The sequence below is a fragment of the Ovis canadensis genome, chromosome 7 (assembly GCF_042477335.2).
Source record: "Ovis canadensis isolate MfBH-ARS-UI-01 breed Bighorn chromosome 7, ARS-UI_OviCan_v2, whole genome shotgun sequence".
NCBI classification, from domain to species: domain Eukaryota; kingdom Metazoa; phylum Chordata; class Mammalia; order Artiodactyla; family Bovidae; genus Ovis; species Ovis canadensis.
Window position 1 is genome coordinate 14,764,025 of NC_091251.1, and position 20,917 is coordinate 14,784,941.

Below are 20,917 nucleotides of genomic sequence, written 5' to 3' on the forward strand. Positions count from 1 at the left end.
ATTAAGCACAAGCTGGAATCAAGATTGCTGGGAGAAATCTCAATAACCTCAGATATGCAGATGACACCACCCTTATGGCAGAAAGTGAAGAACTAAAGAGGCTCTTGATGAAAGCGAAAGAGGAGAGTGAAAAAGTTGGCTTAAAGCTCAACATTCAGAAAATGAAGATGATGACATCTGGTCCCATCACTTCATGGCAAATAGATGGGGAAACAGTGACTGACTTTATTTTTCGGGGCTCCAAAATCACTGCAGATGGTGACTGCAGCCATGAAATTAAAAGATGCTTATTCCTTGGAAGAAAAGTTATGACTAACCTAGACAGCATATTAAAAAGCAGAAACATTACTTTGCCAACAAAGGTCCATCTAGTCAAGGCTATGGTTTTTCCAGTAGTCATGTATGGAGAGTTGGACTGTGAAGAAAGCTGAGAGCCGAAGAATTGATACTTTTGAACTGTGGTGTTGGAGAAGACTCTTGAGAGTCCCTTGGACTGCAAGGAGATCCAACGAGTCCATCCTAAAGGAAATCAGTCCTGAATATTCATTGGAAGGATTGATGTTGAAGCTGAAATTCCAATACTTTGGCCACCTGATGCGAAGAACTGACTCATTTGAAAAGACCCTGATGCTGGGAAAGATTGAAGGTGTTAGGAGAAGGGGACAACAGAGGATGAGATGGCTGGATGGCACCACTGTTTCAATGGACATGAGTTTGAGTAAACCCTGGGAATTGGTGATGGACAAGGAGGCCTGGTGTGCTGCAGTCCATGGGGTCGCAAAGAGTCAGACAAGACTGAGAGACTGACTGAACTGAACTGAACTGAAGTCTTCTATGTCTTTTCTGGTGAAATGTGGGTAAGTGACCTAAAGAGCCTGGAATTTCCTTCCTCCTGGATGGTTACAGGCAGTGTTACTGGAGTGGGGAAGGGGTCTTAGGGAGAATTAGAGAAGGGATGGGAATGGCAACAAGGCAAGACCATTCCCCTGATTTCTCATGAAATCAAGCCCAGGTGAATCATGAGATCTTTAGCCTTCCTAAACCTAGTCCAACTGCAGAAGAAGGGAACACAGTGACTCACTGGTCATTTCTTGGGATTTCCAATTGAAGTGACAAGTATTTACAAGGTGAGAGGAAGAAAATGGCACTGAGAAATGGAATCCCCAACATAGTATGGACAGGCTAGGCCCCAACTGTCCATGATGGAGCTGACCGGAGACCCTGAGGGATGTAGACTTTAGCAATTGTCAATACCAGCTCCTGGATGCTCTCATGCTAGGAGTAATTATTCTAATAAGCTGGCAGATTCCCTTTGTTTTCAGCTTCTCAACAGAAGTTTAAAACTAGGTGGAGGAGACTATGGAAAGAAACTTGAAATAAGAATATTTTGAGGTTGAAATGATAAGTGTAATTTTTATAATTGAATTGGACTAAAAAATCACTGCACTAGATAAATTTAAAGTGGAAGGAGAAAAAGGTAAGGACTCTGTTCTATGCTGATTTTGTAGTATGTGTCTACTTGTAGTAGGAGGAGGGCTTGCAGGAAAAAAAAAAAAAAAGGTCAGGAGTTTGAGGCCAAGAAAGGCATATGTAGTTCCTGAAATAAGGGTACTATGCTCACAATTCCCTTCTTCCATCTGCCAGTCTCTATTCCTTCTCTTTGATCCTAAGGAAACATTTCCTTCCCTCATTCATGGAGTCATATAGATTAAAGGGATCCCAGATAAAGGAATTAGTTCACCTTTAAGGTAAAAAGGATCAGGAGAGCTTTTTGTTATTGTTGGCTTGTTCATTTTAAAGTACCATACTTTTAAGGCAATGTACTAGAAAGAGCACAGAAAATGAAATCCGGAGATCTAAGGGGTCTGGAGCAAATATCTTAACCTTCCTTGGGCTCAGTTTCCTCATCTATAAAATCTGGCGTTAGTACAGTTAGATAGACTCCTAGATTTCCTCTAGTTCTTACATTATTTCAGCTTTACTTCATAGAACTGAAAGGGACCCAGGCTGGCATCTAGTCAAAACCCTTACCCTATATAAAAATGTTAGATGAGAAAAGCCAAGAGATATATTGAATTTCATGGATGAATGTCTTTATGTCTTAGAATAAACTGAAATTTTCCTCGAAATATACATTATATAGATTAAAAAATGGTTTCCTCAGCCACGTTACCCATTCCTTTTGTATGTGACTACAGCATTTATCTATCAAAGGGCTCTGAATTGGACTCCAGGGTGAGGTTCCCGAAGGTTCCCTGAAGAGGAGCATAATGGCTCTACACCACTGACACGCTTAGGCAGAGACCAGGGATGCTCAAAAGTAAACACTAATAGGATTAGGTTATGCTGATGGCAGCAGCGGACACACTCCTAAATCTCAGGAGCTTGACAAACACAAAGGTTTATGTTTTGGTCATGTGAAGTAGTCCAGGCTCTTTCCATCTTGTGCTGCAAACATCTCACTATGAAACTCCGGGGGCATCCTGCAGGGGAGGAGACGGATGGAGAATGCACTCTGACTGCTCAGATCCTAGGTCAGAAGTGCCGTATCCCTTCTGCTTTCATTCTTAACTACCAGAACTCAGTGACAATCTCCGGCTCACGTGAAAGTCCCCTGGAAAGTGTCAGAGAGCACATGGACAGTCAGTGAGCGCTAGCTGTCTCTGGCTTCCGCGGTGACTCAGGGGTAAAAATCCCACCTGCCAATGTGGGAGACGGGGGGGTCGATCCCAGGGTTGGGAAGATCCCCTGGAGATGGAAATGGCAACCCACGCCAGTATCCTTGTGTGGAACATCCCATGGACAGAAGAGCCTGACTAGCTACAGACCATGGGGTCTCAAAAGAGACGGACGTGACTTAGGGACTAAACCACTGCCACTAGCTGTCTCTGGATGACTCAACCAGGGACATAAAATTACCAAGTGGAGAGCTGCTCCCTGCCTCTCATTTTTGGAACAGGTGGCCAAAAACCTCAGTTTTTAATTTGATACTCTTTTAAACTTCTAAAAAAAGGTGTTTGGGACAACCAAGGCATCTTGCTAAGTAGATCTTCTATAAATCATCACACATAGAGGTGGAGCTGCCTTTAAGTGGCAGCATCCTGCTGTTTCTTCACAACATCTTGAGGACACCTAAAACCCTCATGTCATTGTTCAGAGGAAACGCTGCCAAGCCGGGCTTCACATTTTCTAAGTGGACTCGTCACTCTACTTTAAACCTAAACGCAGGACTTTCTATTTATTCTCTTCAGTGTCATCCTGTTATTTTCAGACACTTGCTTCAGCCTTCTGAATTTTTCATTCTATCATTTATCATAATAGCTATTTCTTCAGAATTTGCCTCCTACACTCCCTGGATGCGTATGTCTTCGGTGTCTCCATCCAAGTTCTTGAAAAATATGGGCCAAGGGCAGAGCCTCCAGTGGAACCCCAGAGACACCTCCCCGAGGGGCATCACAATTCATTACTAGGCACAGTGGGTCCATTTGTTCCGCTAGCTTCAGGTCTTCCTCACTTACCATACTATCAACCAGTCCACATTTCTCTGAGTTCTCAAGGATTTCTTGAGATGTCATGACCTGCTTGGATGAAAATGGAATTCCTTGATCTACTCCTACTCCTTCATAGTCTACCGGTTGATGGCACCACCCAGCCATGTGCTGGAACCCTGGGCACAGTCCTGATCCTCCCCCTCCCTCGCCTCCTTCAGAAGGGGACGGAGGAAAGCAGGGCGGTGCTGCTGGCCTTCTGGACCCCTGCTCCCTTCTGGTACCCTGGCAGCGGCCTCTAGGCATCTCTGCGCATCTCTGGTCTTTTCTCCTCCTGTCCTTCCTCTTCATCCTCACTGGAGTTCTTTCCAAACTGTGGGTCATATGCTCTAACACTCCTGAATAAAACCACCCAAATTCTTCAGTGTAAGGGCAATATTAAAAAGACTTAACAAGTAGTTGAGCATGAGCAATGATCAAAGAGAAGGCCAGCAGGAAAAAAGTGGAGCAGCCCCCTAAGGGCTCCTAGAAGCTCCATCCCACAGCCTCCACCCCGTGCAGTGATTTTAGCAGACCCCGCATTTGCATCTCAACAGGGTAGTTCTCTTTTCTCGATCCTTTCAAAGCTCCTTCTTAGAAAAGGCCTTGTCTCCTCTGAGGCTGGAAAGTTGTTCTTGCATCGTCATCATGCATTTTGTCCCACTCTCTGGCTTTTGGAAAAAACTGGCTAGTCTTTCGGGCTTTGCTCTATTGAGTCAGAACCAAGGTTTTAGCATTCAAAAATAAATAAATAAATACAACAAAAGCTACCCCCCAGCTTTTCTCCTCCCCTAAGCGCCAGGCTCTTAGAAGTGAAAGCTTTCAAGACTTGCTTTTTATATTCTCAGCCAGGAATTGGGCTCTGTTCTGACTGGATCCTTTTGTGCCTTTTCTTTAGGGGCAGTCAACCTTCATCTCTTGGTGTGGATAAATGGTGAAAGAGTCACAAGGTAAAAAAAAGATTTTCTGAGAAAGAGAAAGACTTCTCATAGTATTTCAAAATATTATTCCAATTCTTTGTTGATCTGTCCACCAACTCTACTAAATTCAGCTTCATGTGGGCAGGGACCAATGTTTGATTGACTTCTGCTTTCCCAGTGCCTAAAATGTATTGGACGCTCATTAAATGCTTATTGACTGAGAGATTAAACCAGTGAACAAAGGGTAGACCATGTCTATGGCATTTTGCTAATTTTCCAGTATATTTTATAAAAAAGGAAATGGAATAATTTGACTTAGTTCCTCTGTTTTTGCTTGGCTCAGACTGCACAAATAGGAAAATGTATTGCTTCTTCTGAACAAGATTTCAGAAACCACAGTGATTTCAAGACCACATCCATGGCAATCAATTTTTGTAGGGAAAAAGATTAGAATGTGTGCATAAGGAAAGAGAAAATGTAATAACTGTATTTGCAGATAGTGGCTAATTCTTATGTACTAATTGTAATTTTTCAAATAGAAAAAAAACACATTTTGTTGTTTTCTCATCTTTATGGCTGTTTTCTCCTATTATTATTTAATGCATGTAATTTCATAAAAGTGAATCAGTAGTTTTGTCTGGATCCCTCTTTTCAAAGCCTGCCCAACTTACTGGACTCCCCCTCCCAGAACTGGGCTTTAAGAATGAGTATATTAACATAACAACAAGTAAAATTGTATTCCTAGGGTGCTAAGTATTAGACCTTCGTAATTGTTGTTTCTAGAGGAACTATTTTTCTCCTTTATGTGATTCCCCCCTTTCTTTATGTGACATTTAAAAATGAATTCTCATTGGCCCTGCATGGCCATTGACAGACTGCAATGGCACACAGCTCGTGCCACATCCAAGGAGTGCAGGTGACAGCCATCATTGCTGTGCTTGTAGAAAGCCATGTAAAAAGAGCAGGTGAGTCAGTGAGTTCCGGATCTAGAATTGGAATGACTGCTGTACCAGTTGCTTGGCAGGAATTACTTCTTACTCAGAGTATGAGTGGAGTATTTTATAACAATATCGAAGATAACACCAATTGTTGATTAACCTGGTGACTCACGACCTGTATCCCTTTGATCTCCCTGAAAGAAGAGGTGGATGAGAAAGTAGGCGTGAGACTAGCCCACAGCACAAGCCTAGCCCTGCTGCACCAGCCAACCTGGCCTGCTGGGGCAGTGGCCCCCTCCTCCCCTCCACTCCATGTGCTTTTCTCCAAAAGGCACAGCCTTTGCAGCCAGAAGCCGTTGTGGAGTCCCCTGAGGGGTTATGCTTTCCCATCAGACGGGCCCACAGGCTCTTGGGTCAGGAGGCTTTTGTTCTCCCATCTCCAAGGGCTGGATCATCGCACAACTAGGCAAGCTAAGACAAGTACAGGAGGAGATTTTCTTAATGCATCGCCGGCTACTATATTAACCGTGCGTGTGTGTGAACAACTAAATATAGTGGGTTTTCTTTATCTCCTGGTTCCATTTTTATACCCAGTTCTTGAAAAGACATTTTACTCATTCTTAGTTCAGAAAAAAATTAGGCCCACTTTGCAGTTCAGCTGTTTTCAATTATGTTACTCCACCCACTCTCTGTTTTTCTGGGCATTCATTTACCCGCTGAAGGATTTATAAAGCAGCCCTCTGCTCTTTCCCAGCCACTGCGGTCACACTGCCTCCACACACCTAATAAGTACCTCAGGGAGCTTGCTAGTTCTGGATCAGAGACTGTGCCAAGTGGAACATAAGCCCCTCTTCTTTCCCACCTCCCCCCATTCCCAAACATTTGTTGGTATATGAATATCAGCCCACAGATGATATTTTGCAGGAATCGTTATGTTTCTTCATATCTTTAAATCAGCTTAAATCTGCCCTGAGCCCTCCTCCATTAAGGCTGGAGGGAAATACAATTTCACTCATTATTGGGACTCTCTACTTTCAGGACCTGGGCAAAGGAACTTACTCAAGGACACAGGTTGGCCCCTCTGGTTGTGGGCCGGTTCCTTGCTGGCTGCTGGTGTGATGCGTGTTGTTTCAGCCCAGCTGGGGCCATTGGCCCCCGAGGCCATCCTCGGGTTCACCCTGGAGCCAGGGAAGGAGCCCCTTCTGCAGAGGGCCACCTTTCCCAGATGCTGTCCGCTATCATCCTTGGGCCTGTTCTCTCCCCAGGCTTCTGTCGAGGAGCAGCAGCTGAGCCCCACATTAGAGAGGTGCTGACCCTCATCCTTACCATTTTGGGAAATCTCTCTTCCCCTTGGAAGTCACCATCTTGTCTCTCTTTCCTCTCTGGGACACCTGGCACAATTTCTTCAGAGGGGTTGAGCTTTCACAAAAAGCCTTTTTGGCCTTTGATGTCAAGTTTTCTGGTGTGCAAAATCCCTGATGCAAGCAAAGTGTTAGAAGGCTTGAAATGAGAAGATGGAAAAATACTGGGAGTCAATTATTTGCTCAAATATTATCCTGTTTGCTCTTTTTTGGATGAATAAACTCTAGTTAAGAGAACCACCTAGGGGAGACCTGGCAGGGAGGAAAAGGCAGTTGTGACATGCAGACATCTGTAGCGGGGCCAGGGTGAGGCATGGTGGTTGCTACAGGCAGTGATTTCTCACATTATCCCTGCACTGAATGTCTATACGAGGCATCTGGACTCTACCCTTCGCTGCTGCTCCACTAGTATTTCTTGCTTTGTACCTTGCTTGTCTCTTTTTCTTTATTCATTGCATTTTTCTTCTTTTTCTTTCCTTGACATAACTTCGAGTTGGGCTTACCATACAGTTTGATACTCCTTATTAAGGTTTCCAGATACCATGAAGGACTGGTTGCTAGTCTCTGACCCAAGTTCATAAGGAAAACAGCCTACAGTCCAGTCATTGTAATATTCAGATGACCAGATCAGATTGAATGTGATTAGAAGGTTGAGCAATCACCCTGCAAGGGTTTGAGCCAGTTTAATGCATAACTGTCTCCTTAATTATGGAGTCAAATGCAGCATTAGCTTTTAGCTACAATCTGGGCTTCTCATGCTGTTTGCATGATTGCTATCTTCTTGCCTTCTTTCAACTTGTAGCAAAAGGGAATTTCTGGGCCATTGTTTTCCATTTCACTTATTTTCCATATTTATGCCAGTAAAATATTTATAAATCTTTAAGTTTGTGAAAGCTGTTTGGTGGTTTAGTTGCTAAGTCATGTCCAACTCTCTTTATTATATTTCTATTATCCACCTTTGTTGTGGAACATCTGCTTTCTTTCATATGCTCATTACAAAAAAAAAAAGTTTTTGAGTTAAATGTACCATAAGCTTATACAATTTTACAGTACATGATTTCCCGTGTACTTTTTTTTCTATCAAAAATTGCTTTTCACTTCTTTAGTCCACATTTTTTATTCTGTGAAACAGAGGTCAGCACATTATTTCCTGTGGGCCAAATCTAGGCCGTGGCTCTAGTTTTGCGAATAATGTTTCGCTGGAAGACAGCCATGCCTGTTCCTTTCAGTGTTGTCTGTGGCTGTTTTCCTGTTGTAGTGCCAGAGTGGGTAGTCACAATGAAGGCTGTCTGGCATGCAAAGCCTAAACAATTACTACCTACATTTTTCCAGAAAACGATTGCTCATCCTAGCTATGGTACAATGACCAAAAATGGTTTCCATTGCAGAATCTTAGAATTCCAGAGGTGGAAAAGATATGAGCCTCAGAACTGTATTTTATAGAAGATAAACAGGCCCATGCAAGGGTCAGCTTTTACTGAATGTTATTATGTGCCATGCACTGTGTCTTAGGAAAGACTATTTCATTATCTACAACCAGTGCTATTATTTCTGGGAGAGAGACTTTAGAGTCTAAGAAAGTCGTTGCAACATTCAGGCTCTAAGTAAAGGAATTTCCTGGAAATCCCATAGAAAGTAAATGTCAAAAACTAAAGCCTGCTCAGTTTCCTGTTCTCCCATGCCGTCTATTAAAAGCAAAGATGTTTATTGACCTTTGTGTTCTGTGACCCAGGCAAGCAGAGGTCTTCTTTGCATGTCTTTTCTAAATCTTGACTGAAAATATACTGCCCATTGGCTGGGGTAAGACATCTGCTCTAGCATGCCTGGCATAAGTTTTTTTCTTGGGTGAGTCACACAACTATGGCTCTGTTCCCTGAGAATTTGCTTGATGCTTGACTTAACCTGTTAAAATTCTGTGGAAAGTGGAAGTGGACCACTATTAGAGGCCCCTCTATTCCCATGAGGAAACAGGACTCCTTCTCATCAAGTCAACTTGTGGCTTAGCCTTCCCTGTGTGCAAAAAGTAGAAGAGGAACTCCTATGTGGGGTCATAAAAATTCATAACCAACGTTTCCAATAGAATGTTGACAAAAGACTGTAAGAATGGTTGACTCCACATTAGGCTTTCATTGATGACACTAATGCTTGCAGCTTCATGTTCACTGGGCCTCCACACAGTCAGGATCCCCAGGGCCTCTACACGAGGGCCTGGTCCCACTGCCTTGGGGACATATACTTCTCACTTTTTAGTCAATCTTACCTTTGGGTATTAACACCTTGGTATCTGCAAGTTCGTTCTCTCTTCAGGTTTCTGTTATTGTCCTTCCTAAATATTTTTCCTGAAATGAAGGCCTTCCCAGTCCTAAATCCAGGCTGCTACACTACTAGAGAAAGTCCCCCCAACTGGGCAGATGCTAGTCTCCATGGAAATATGGTCCTCATCTTCAGCTGGGAGCCTGCCAATCTTCTCTGTTTCCCTAGTCAACTCATATTCTGATTTCCCTCTCAAAACTCCCCCCAAACTTCTGACTCCCTTACCTATCTCATCAAATTGGAACGCTCCAAATCTCTACACTGACTTGCTCTCACATCCCTTTCCCTTTTTAAAAAATTATTTTTTAATTGGAGTGTAGTTGCTTTACAGTGTTTCTGCTGAATGGCAAAGTGAATCAGCTATACATACATATATATATATATATATCCCCTCTTTTGTGGATTTCCATCCCATTTGGGGGATTTTCTTCCCATTTAGTTCTTCACAGAGCATTGAGTAGAGTTCCCTGAGCTAGACAGGAGGTTCTCATTAGTTATCTGCTTTATCCATAGTATCAACAGTGTACATATGTCAATCCCAGTACGTCCCAGTCCATCACACCCTGCCCCTTCCCCACCTTGGTGTTGATGTGTTTGTTTTCTCTTTCACCGCAGCACTATTTACAATAGCCAGGACACGGAAGCAACTTGAATGTCCATCAACAGAGGAATGGATAAAGAAGATGTGAGGCATATACACATGGAATATTACTCAGCCATAAACAAGAATGAAACTGGACCATTTGTAGAGATGTGGATGGATTTAGAGAGCATCATAGAGTGAAGTAAGTCAGAAAGAGAAAAACAAATGTTGTATATTAACGCATTTTATGTGGTCTAGAAAAATGGTACAGATGATCTTATTCACATCCCTTTCCTACTTTACACCTTGCATTTGAAGAGGAGACCCTCCTCCTATGAAAGGTCAGATGTTCCATTGGTTTTATCTTTCACATCATGTCTCAGCATCTCAGAGAATTTACACTGACCATTCCCCTAACCTCAGTTCACCCGAGCAGCAACCTAACATGTTAGTTGTAAGAAGTGAAAAAACATCCCTGGAGTAAGTTGCTGTAGAAATATCATATCAGTTAATCCAAGTTTCCATGTATTATAACCATAAAGTATAAATTGTTTTCCTCCTACTGAATAGAAATTGAAACCTAGCAAAATAAAACAAGCAAATTCTCCTCCAAGTGTGAGCACCACAGATGAACTTTTTTCTTGTGATCTTCCATTTTGCAGGATGTTGCCACCGACACTGAAGTCTGTCAACTGACTATCGTTTGGGGTCAGCTGAACTGCTTATACCACATACAGGGGGAAAGCATAAATGTGTGTTTGACTTCCATGAAATTAATGATAGATGAGCTACTTAAGAGAGAGCAAGAAGAAAAGTGAGAGCTGAGAAAATAATAATTTAAATATTATGAGCAAGTCTCTTTACTGCTCACGTGACCTACAATAGTGTTGTCCAGGAGGAAGAAAATGAATCCCTGGAGTGTGTACTACACCCATCTTTATCATCTCAAATCTCATCTCACAGACAGTGAACTCATCTTTGTTGTCAGCATCAGTCATCATGGTGGTCAACGTTATTACTATCAGAGCTGGGCAAGAATACCCAGGATGCATGGTGAGTATTCGCCATCATTGTTTCTCCTGCTTTGTTAAATGCATCCTTTTTCTTATCTTGCTATTCCATAATTTAATACCCTGTAGGATTATATTTTGCATGTTTACACTGTGTTATATCCTGTACAGTATTGTGTGTTTTACCTTAGAGGAACTTTTATGCCAAACCACACATATTCTAGTCTAGGTTCTATTTAAGAAATTCTCTAGAATTACTTTGAAAAAACATGATTATCACTTTCCTCTTTGACTTTACAACTTAACCCCCAATATTTGCTCTGATCGCCTACAGCACAGAAAATAATATTGTTTTCCAAGAGAGAGTGATTTATTACCTAATAATTGTACCTAAAGATGTTACCTTATTTTTTTAAAATGACAGTATAAAGCAAGAACTAGAGAATAACTGGGAAACTTTTTGCCAACATAAAATCTAGAAGAAAGAACTCTAAAACATATTTTAAAGAAAATCTGTAGCTAACATGTTTATTTCCATCCTTAGAGGGTTGGAGTGACCTCATAACCCTAAATCTAATCCTATCCCAATCCTAATACTCTATCAAGTCTAAAAGCCAAGGAAAGAATAGACACAATAAATTATGTAAAAAGTTTAATCCTGTATTAACTTAATAGATGTCATAAGAAAGAAATAGATGTTTAAGAAAATGATGTCATAAACAAAATCGATAAACAAAAGCTCAGGAAACATATTTGCAATATATAGCTACCCCCTCAAATTTAGCATATATAATTGTATTAGTTATCTAATTCTACAAAATAAATAACCCCCAAACTTAGCAGCTTAAAACAATACACCTTTGTTACTCACAGTTTCTGTGGATCAGGAAGTGAAAGTCAAAGTCACTCTGTCATGTCCGACTCTTTGCAACCCCATAGACTATATAGTCCTTGGAATTCTCCAGGCCAGAATACTGGAGTGGGTAGCCATTCCCTTCTCCAGGGGATCTTTCCAACCCAGGGATCGAACTCATTGCAGGGGGATTCTTTACCAGCTGAGCCACAAGAGAACCCCAAGAATACTGGAATTTTAGCCTATCCCTTCTCCAGTGGATCTTCCTGACCCAGGAATCAAACCATGGTCTCCTGCATTGCAGGTGGATTCTTTACCAGTTGAGCTATCAGGGAAACCCAGGGGTCAGGAATCCAGGCACAAATGAACTGTGTCCTTGGCTTTAGGGCCCCTCACAAGATTGCAGTCAAGATGTTAGCCAGGCTGCAGTCTCATTTGCAGGCTTGAATTGGGAAGAATCTGCCGCCAAGCTTATATTAATGTTTGCAGCATTTATTTTCTTGAGGAATATTGGAATAAGGGCCTCAGCTTCTCACGGGTCTTTGGCTGTAAGGCCACCTTAGTTCCATGCCAGGTGGCCCTCTCCATCAGAGAAAGCACATGAGAAGAGCCACAGAAAGAGTATGAGCAAAATGGAAGTCATGGTCTCTGTGACATAATCACAGAAGTGGTATTCTGTCACTTTTGTTATATACTAATCTTTAGAAGTAAATCACTAGATAGAGCCCACACTCAGAGGAGGGGATTACGTAAGAGCATGAATACTAGCATGCAAAGTCAGATCCTTTCTGGAAGGCTGCCTTCTACAGTAATATACAAATTGCTTTTACATACTAGTTAGAAAAAGACAACGGAATTTAAATGTGAGCAAATGATAGAAATAGGCAATTCACTAAAGAGGAAGTCTATAGTAGTTGTGAAAATGTAAATAAAATGGCAGTGAAAGAATCACATTAATTCTCAGATAAGACTCAGATAAATGTATAAAGATGCATTGCTAATGAAAATATGAATTCTACAGCCTTTGGAAAGCAACTTGTTAATATCAATTAAAGGCAGAAATACGTATTTCCTTTGACTTGGAAATCTAATACATCAAATTAAAATCAAGAATTCACACACACACACTATACACAAACCATACACATACATGCTCACTGTAGTATTATCTTGGTACAAAAAATTGGAAACAGAATGGATAGCCTTCGACAGGTAGCTAGTAAAATAGAGATAGGTATGTGTATATGTAACATTATGCAGCCATCAAAAAGGATGAATTAGAGGAAGAGAATGAATGCCCACCCCTCAAAAAAAGGAAGCTAAAGAAAAAAAGAAAGGAACAGAAAGCAAATAAAGATGGTAAAAAAAGGGTAACTCTGAGAATAAGCATGCATTTATATAAGATTATATTTATCTGTGGCTATGTGAACAAAGAAAATAGATATACGTTTAAATGCATTAGTTCTGTGTTAAGTGGAGGAAATTTCCATTATACATTTATGAGACTACTTTAAACATTTACTGATAACATACAGTATGCATATGATGATATAAACCTAATAACGTATGGGATAATATACAGCAAGTTTTTAACATCAGTTACCTGAGCTGAGTTTATTAGAGGAAATAGTGGAAAAAGAGGATAAGGAGGAAGCTGTGCAATAAACCAAAAGCAAATCTTTATTTACATCTAAAAGTGAATATGATAAGTAGGTATAATCTTATCTCATTATATACTGAGCTAAATATATATTAGGCTTCCCTTGTGGCTCAGAGAGTAAAGAGTCTGCCTGCAGTGTGGGAGACCCAGGTTTGATCCTTGGGTCGGAAAGATCTCCTGGAGAAGAAAATGGCAACCCCCTCCAGTATTCCTGCCTGGAGAATCCCATTAGACAAAGGAGCCTGGCAGACTACAGTCCGTGGGGTTGGGCAGAGTCGGACACGACTGAGCGACTTCACTATCTTTTCAAATACATCCGTATATTTGTACATATAGAAGTACAAGAAAGTCACTGGAATGTTCATAGTGGTTGTCTTAAGATTGAGTCCAATAAATTTTTATTTTTTTCCTCATAGCTTTATATATTAATTTTTAAAAAGAGCCTATATTGTTTATGTAGTTGGAATGAAGTGAAATTCATAGATATGTACTTGCACACATATGAATACCCACATGGGTTATGTATAAAAATACAAGCTCTGTGAATGAGGTGAATTGACTGGCAAGATTTCTGTTCAGAGGAAAGGAGAAAGGGCATTTTATGTCAAAGACACAGTATAAAGAGAGATGTTGACTCAGAAAAGCAAAAAATCATGTGAAGGGGAAGCAAAATATCTGATTGGCTCATACCGACCAGGAAAGAAGTAGTAAGATTCTATGTGTAGGCTGGAACCAAATTAGGAAGGACTTTGAAGGCAGTTCAGCCTTTATCTATTAATAGTAAGCAGTGGGGAGCAGAATTTGAGTTTAAGGGGGTGCGATAAAAATCTGTTGGAAGATGAACCTGGCCCTGGTGTTCTGGACAGAATGGTAAAGGGTGGCCCCGAGACAGAGCCGCTGAGGTTAATTATACAGACCCAGCATGAAGCAGTCAGAGCCGGAAGTGGGTTGTGTCTGGGGAAGAAAGCGACACACTCGGCACTACAAAAAGTGGCTTAATGATGGGTTCCTGGCAAGGAGATTTTGAGGAAAAAAGCATCTCCAAGCATCAATTACACCAACACGCAGCCCTTGTTCTCATGCTTGTGTAACAGAAGATGTGCTGGCGTTTCTGAAATAAGTCAGAATAGGACATTTTGTATACATAAACATTTACTTAAGGACTTATGCATTTATTGTCTAGCACGTACCTTTAATTTATAAGAACTTATACCTTTATTGTCTAGCACCAGGGCTGCCCTGGTGGCTCAGAGAGTAAAGAATCTGCTTGCAATGCAAGTGATCAGGATTCCATCCCCGGGTTGGGAAGATCCTGTGGAGAAGGAAATGGCAGCCCACTCCAATATTCTTGCCTGGAAAATTCCATTGACAGAGGAGCCTGATGGGCTACAGTCCATGGGGTCACGAAGAGTTGGACACAACTGAGTGACTAAACTTACTTACTTATCTTTACAACAGTCAAGCATGTTTGGGATCACATGTACACCCGTGGTGGATTCATGTCAATGTATGGCAAAACCAAGACAGTATTGTAAAGTAAAATAAAGTAAAAATAAAAATTAAAAAAAATAAAAATTAAAAAAAAATAAAAAGTAACTTATAAACACACACACACACACACACAAAGAAGTGGAGAGAAGAAGTGATGTCCCACTTTCTCCGATGGGGCACTTTCTCAGAGAAAGCTTCAAAAGATAAAAAACCTGCTCAGCCTTACATAGCTTAATTTCAATCTAAAGATTTGACCAACATTTTCTCTTTGAGCTGGTCTTCAACCTTAGCCTTTGGAAGACCTTCAAGGTTTTTAAAATTTCTGAAAATATTTCTGATACACAATAATATGAACCATCAAGGTATAATAATATCTAATCTGTGTTAATATCTAATCTGTGTAATGACAGTTAAACAAACAAGACACACTAGTTGAGTTTACTATCAATAACTGAATATTCACTTTCAAAATATAGTAAAGCGTCCTAGACACAAAGAGAAAATCTACTTATGTGTTTACATGTTGAAATTTGAGCAGTCTGTAAAATTGTGCAATAGCTCATTATGACTGTGAAAATCATTAATTTTATGTAGCATAATTTTAAGTTGTTTTTTAAAAACAGAAAGCACTTTCTCAAAGCAGTGCACAAAGCTTCAGTTTGCAGCATTGCTTCATCAAAATTATATCTTCTGGTATATGGTAAGTCTTTACCTCAGTAAATTACTGCTAAATAGAAAAAATAAAATTAAATCCTCAATGGCAACATCACTATCAGCAGTCTCTGAGTCTAGCAGAACTGTAAATATTGTTCCTCAGTTAACCTAAGTGGAAAGTGACTACTTTCCATTACAAATTTACAGCATCATGACCACAGAATCAGTCCAGTAACTGACATTACTGGGAAATTATTGATTCACTAACATAATGTCCAATTTAGAAAAACTTTGTCAGCTAAAAACTTCGATATCGAAATTATCAAAATAATTAAATTGTTGTTGGACTAGAAGCATCCATTTTGTGATGAACTGAAGTTCCAAGTAGCCTTAGCTTTGTTGAAATTGGACATGAACATTGGTCCACAGAATGCTGTATCCCACTGATCTAGCTCCTATAATCAGCTAGTAACTGTGAGAACCAGGTTCAAACTCAGCCACTGACCTCTTGTGGTCTTCCCCACTAGAATACTTGCTTCCATCATCCAGGAAAGGGGTGGACATAGAGAAATCCTTAGCTTTCCAAATTATTTGGAGAGCACTGTTTCTCTTATTTTCAGTGTCCCCTCAAAGCCTCAGCGTTAGTAGTGAGATCATGGCCAATTTGAGTCCCTCAGAAATAAAACTTGTATTACCTTCTGAGCAAAAAAAGCCCATGTGATATATCAGTATTAACTGATTCGGGTCTGAAAGGGAGTCAATCCTGACTTAGATTCTTATGCAACAACCAACAGTATTATCCAGAATAAACTCTGACTGACCTAAACTAATTTCTTGGAAAGTGTTCTAGGTATTTTCCAAAAAAGACTAGTATAGGAAGTTAGCCAGCTTGGCAGTGTTTATCCAAGAAACCTGCCAAAAGCCTGGCTTGATTTGCCAGTGTCAATATTCTAGAGTGCAAACATATTCTTGTGCAAGGGACATTATGTAAGCTAGAAATTAATCTTAGTTCATTCATTGTCCAAGGATGGATGCTACAGAAAGAAGCTCAAGTAATAGTTGCAGAATCAAAGTACGGGCCTCTCTGGTGAAGCTCTACTTAATTAAATAAGGGAGGAAAGCCCTTGTTTGAAACAGTGTTGAAGGCAGTGATATGGGGGACTGCTGGTGGAAACAAGAGGGGGCTATTTTCTTCTTCATGTTTTTGTCCGAACTAGAACTAAATATGTGATCAAAGACCTTTTTGCACTCAGCCAGAGTGGGTTTTATTCCAGGTATCCTCTGTCTATATCACGGCAGCAATGACTAGAATAAAAGTGGATTTGAAAAGGTCAGTCCTAGCCCAGCATTATTAATCAAGAGAATATCTTTATCCCTTAAGACCTCATAATAAGAACTGAATCACAAGTATCAATATGGATGTGAGGATAATACCATTCTATTAAGTCATGTCAAGACATATCATGATGTCAATCATGATATACCAGGAAGTCACTGTGAAATGTTTAGGATGATAATTTCTCAGTACTGTCAGTTTCTAAGCAGTAGAATTGAATTTTCCACATTACTGGCAATTTGGGTGTCACTGACTGGAGCTCAGCTGCCTTACCATCAAGTCAAGGAGATGGGGTGAGGCTGGTCACAAACCCCAGAGTTTTGGATGGATCACTGAAGAGGAGTTTGTCTAGTTTACTTTGTTGACAAAGGCCCCTTCCTATCCACAGCCCTTCCTTCAGGCATTGGAGTAAATAGAATCCATCTCTCTTTATGGCTCACACTCAAAACTCAAAGACCAGAGAAGAAAACTGAGAACAGACGGGAAAATATCTTCCTATGGCCTTGGCCTCATTTCCTGCTGGTCTGGCTCCTTGTCTTTGAGCTCCAAAGACTGTGGGCGAATGTTTGTGCTTGTGATTGATTTAATAGGAATAGAAAAAGATGAGATGGCTCAGATTGCTCTTGTCAGCCCAGAGATCAGTGTCCAACTCTGCTTTTCTGCATTCTCTAATATAATGGGCCTGCCCAAGAGAGAAGAGAACAAAGAAATGTGTGTGGGAGATGGTCATGATCTCTGTCAAGCCAAGACCACCCAGTGGGCTAATGGAAGGACAGAAGCCAGCCAAGGCCACAGGATAATATTGCAGAGAAAGTCTGCTGAGACATAAGTAATGCTACTCCCAGGATCTCATTTCTCCAGATACCCCATCTCTTGCAATACCAGAAACTCTCTTCTCCTGCATTTATTGTACTTCCGCAGCTTCTTCTGAAACTGATTGCTTGTTCCTTTTCATTTTTGTATCTTGTTATGGGTCATTTCTCTTACACTAGAGATGCTAAAGGCTGCAGATTCTGCCGGAAATTGACTCATAAATCTCATTTGTGTTAAAAATTTAAAACCTCATGGAGTTTGGGCCAAACACAAAATGTCAGGATGTTTGAAATCATATGAAAATGTAAAGACTTTAAGTAAATAGCATAGTGACTAAAGAAATTGGTGCTAGTAATAGCTCTCACTTATTGAGGACCAGGTATGTACTTAAATGAACCAGTGACCAAGTTTCATTAGAACAGCATCTGTTAAAAGATAAAAAGATGGTCTTCAAAGCCAACGGCTGGATCTTTCCAAAGTGGCTTCTGTAAGTTATCTCGGGAACTCAGGAGCACATTTATGTGTATGTGAGCCTTGACACCAGCACTGGAGATGGAATCATAAGGGTTTTGAGTCTATCAAAACGTGGCGGTGGCAGCTGGTTGACAGTGAGCCCTGGTGACCATCATGTTATGGAGGATCTCAGAGGGGAGAGCTGGCCTAGTTCTGCCCCATGACCTGTGGGTTTTCATGGCTCTCAACTTCACAGCAAGGACTGGACTTGAGAGTCCAGAGTCAGCTAAGTCAGAGTTGGTGAATGATTAGATAATAACAGGCTTGCGTGCCAAAGAGGGCTGGAAAGGTGCCTTTTTAGGTACTTCCAGCAACCAACCACTTTTGCCATTTTGCCTCCCCTTCACTTCTAGCATAATTTTAAATAATAATATTGAGCATATATTTAGTACTTGTTTTCTTCCAGGCTCCATTTAAAGTGATTTACCTGTGTTGTCTCACCCAAATAACAATTTACAAGGTAGCTAATTTTATCATTCTGTATTCACTGATATGAAAACTGATATTTAGAGAAGTTTGGTAACTTGCCGAGGGTTACACAGCTAGTAGATGGTGAAGCTACAATGTCTAACTTCCAGTTACACTATGATTGCACCTACCTTTAAGGACTATTCTTTTGCTCAACCACTGTGCATTCTGTTCTTTCTTCTATGTGTCTACGCTATTTCTTATGCCATTTCCCTCTCTCTTGCAGGTTAACAAGTAATAGTACACTTTTTAAAGATTGCATCCCACTCCAAGAGTTTGGACAGATCACTTGAATATGTTGGGCTCCAAGTAGAGATATCCCCTTCCCCCAAGGGGGGCACACAAAGTGTAAACTCTTTCTTGTGATCAGGCCAATTCCCAAATGTTTGTGAGGGTAGGAAACCCAAGTCATCCAACAATCAAGCAGAGAGTCAATTGTAATAGATACAGTGAAATATGATATGTTATAATTATGACAAGAGGCACTGTAAGATCTCAACCTACCTGAATTATCAGTCTTGCTACTTACCAGAGCACTAATAATACACACGTATTAATATAGTTCTCGTTCCAGGGACATGGTAGATTGAGCTAACTAATGCTTAATGTTCTCTTAATGCAGTTATATAGGAATGCTGAATGAAGTAGAATTCAAAACTTTTATATCACAGCAGAGCCCAGAAAAGAAAAAATGCCACATGCCAGGAATGAAGAGTGAACCCTGTCAGACCTGTGCATAGCTGATTGACTGCTTTCCTAAGAGCCTTGATGCAGAGACCCAGGCTCTCTGTGTCTTACGGTTCTATCATCTTTACCATGTAATTTTCAAAGTCACTGTGCTTATTTTCATGAAGCTGATGAAGGATAAGAGCACAGAGGATGGCCTGTTGGAAAGTTTCATGGATCAGACCTACAAATAGCCTATAGTACTTCCGTTAAACTTCTGGTGAACTCACTTCACAGTGGCTGGGAACGTAGGCTAGATTATACCAGGAGGAGGAACTTTGTTTGGAGATTATTGAATTGTATAAGGCAATACAAGAGCCTTATAATGTAATGTTATCGTAAGCTAAGTAACCTTACCTTCTAAACATTCTGGATATATAGAAGTTGGAAAAAAAGGTACAAACTCTGAGTCTCAGTTGCTTACATTTTGATGAAGAACAGATTGAGAAACTTTTAAATAAATTAATAGCTGAAAGTCTTTGTCTCTAGGTACATTCTCTTTTTACATTATGCTCATAGCTGTAAATGGATTCCATCTCTTCCAACAGGTGAAGCTTGATACCCAATTGCATAGCAAAGGAGGATGCTTTACTTTTCCATTAATGGCTAATAAGTATATTTCTGGATTCAGGAAAACATGTTTTCCTTTTGCTACTCAAAATTGGCGTGTATTTGTTGCCTTCCTTAGAAAGCTATGAGTGCATATAATACAGGAGTATTATATGAGTATGTGAGTGCATATAATAATATCTGCATGTTTTAGAGATAACTGAGTTCAAGTGCCAAGGCCAAATTATAGATGTATTCAATCACATGAAAACATTAGTTTTTGTATTTCTGAGCATATTTCCTTTGTAGTCATTCAAGTAAGGGAAAAGGAAACGGCAACCCACTCCAGTATTCTTGCCTGGAGAATCCCAGGGCTGGGGGAGCCTGGTGGGCTGCCGTCTATGGGGTCGCACAGAGTTGGACACGACTGAAATGACTTAGCAGCAGCAGCAGCATTCAAATAAGAATTCAGTTTTGCACATAGCTAGAAGGTCAGCTTGATTTCTTTGTTTGCTCTCACAGCCAAGCCCAACTCCACTTACTAGTCTCTGCTGCAGCTTGCTGTAAGTGGCTACCTGTGTAGTAGTACAGGTATTCCAAGTACAGCTTGGTGGAATCTGTAAGAAGATGGGTACGTATTGTCTTTGGCCTGCCACAGGCAGGTGGTTTAAGAGCTAGAGCATTTCAGTCCTCTTTAATTGTGCCTAGATTTGTTATTAGAGTGGGACAAAGCCTAGGAAACTAGAAATCATATTGGAAAGGTTTGAGATACAGAGGTAAAGCTGGGGGAGGGGTCAACATCTTACAAGTGTTAGTGATATACATGGTCTGAATCTTTGGACTCTTCTCTTTGTACATTGGGAGTAAAGCCATTAGGTGGGGCTGCAGGGTGGCTCAGATCTGAGAACAAACACTGACCCCTCATTCTGCACTCTTGGCTCTCACTCAACCATCTGAGGAGACTTTGGGATCCCAGGCAAGGGAACGTCTCAGAGTCTTTCATGATTCCATTTCTGTCTTTGTCCGAAACTTTACAGAGGATTTTTCTCAAGACCACAGCTGCAGAGGGGTTGTTTCAGGTCAGTGAGAAAGAGGGATCCACTCCTTGGAGTGAGACTAAATAAAACTGTAAAGTCAAAAAGGTTGCAGTTTTCACAGCAATCGCTGAGAAGACTCAGGGCATACAGGGCCATTGAACCACT

At 40.8% G+C, this 20,917-nt stretch overlaps 1 long non-coding RNA gene across 1 annotated transcript in view; it reads left to right on the plus strand.

Annotated features, from left to right (window-relative positions):
• Window positions 1-10,379: 10,379 nt before the first annotated feature.
• LOC138443246 (uncharacterized) overlaps window positions 10,380-20,917 on the plus strand; it is a 121,388-nt gene continuing 110,850 nt past the window's right edge. The window contains exon 1 of the long non-coding RNA XR_011258040.1: window positions 10,380-10,695. This is a non-coding gene — a long non-coding RNA (uncharacterized lncRNA). The remainder of the gene's footprint in view (window positions 10,696-20,917) is intronic.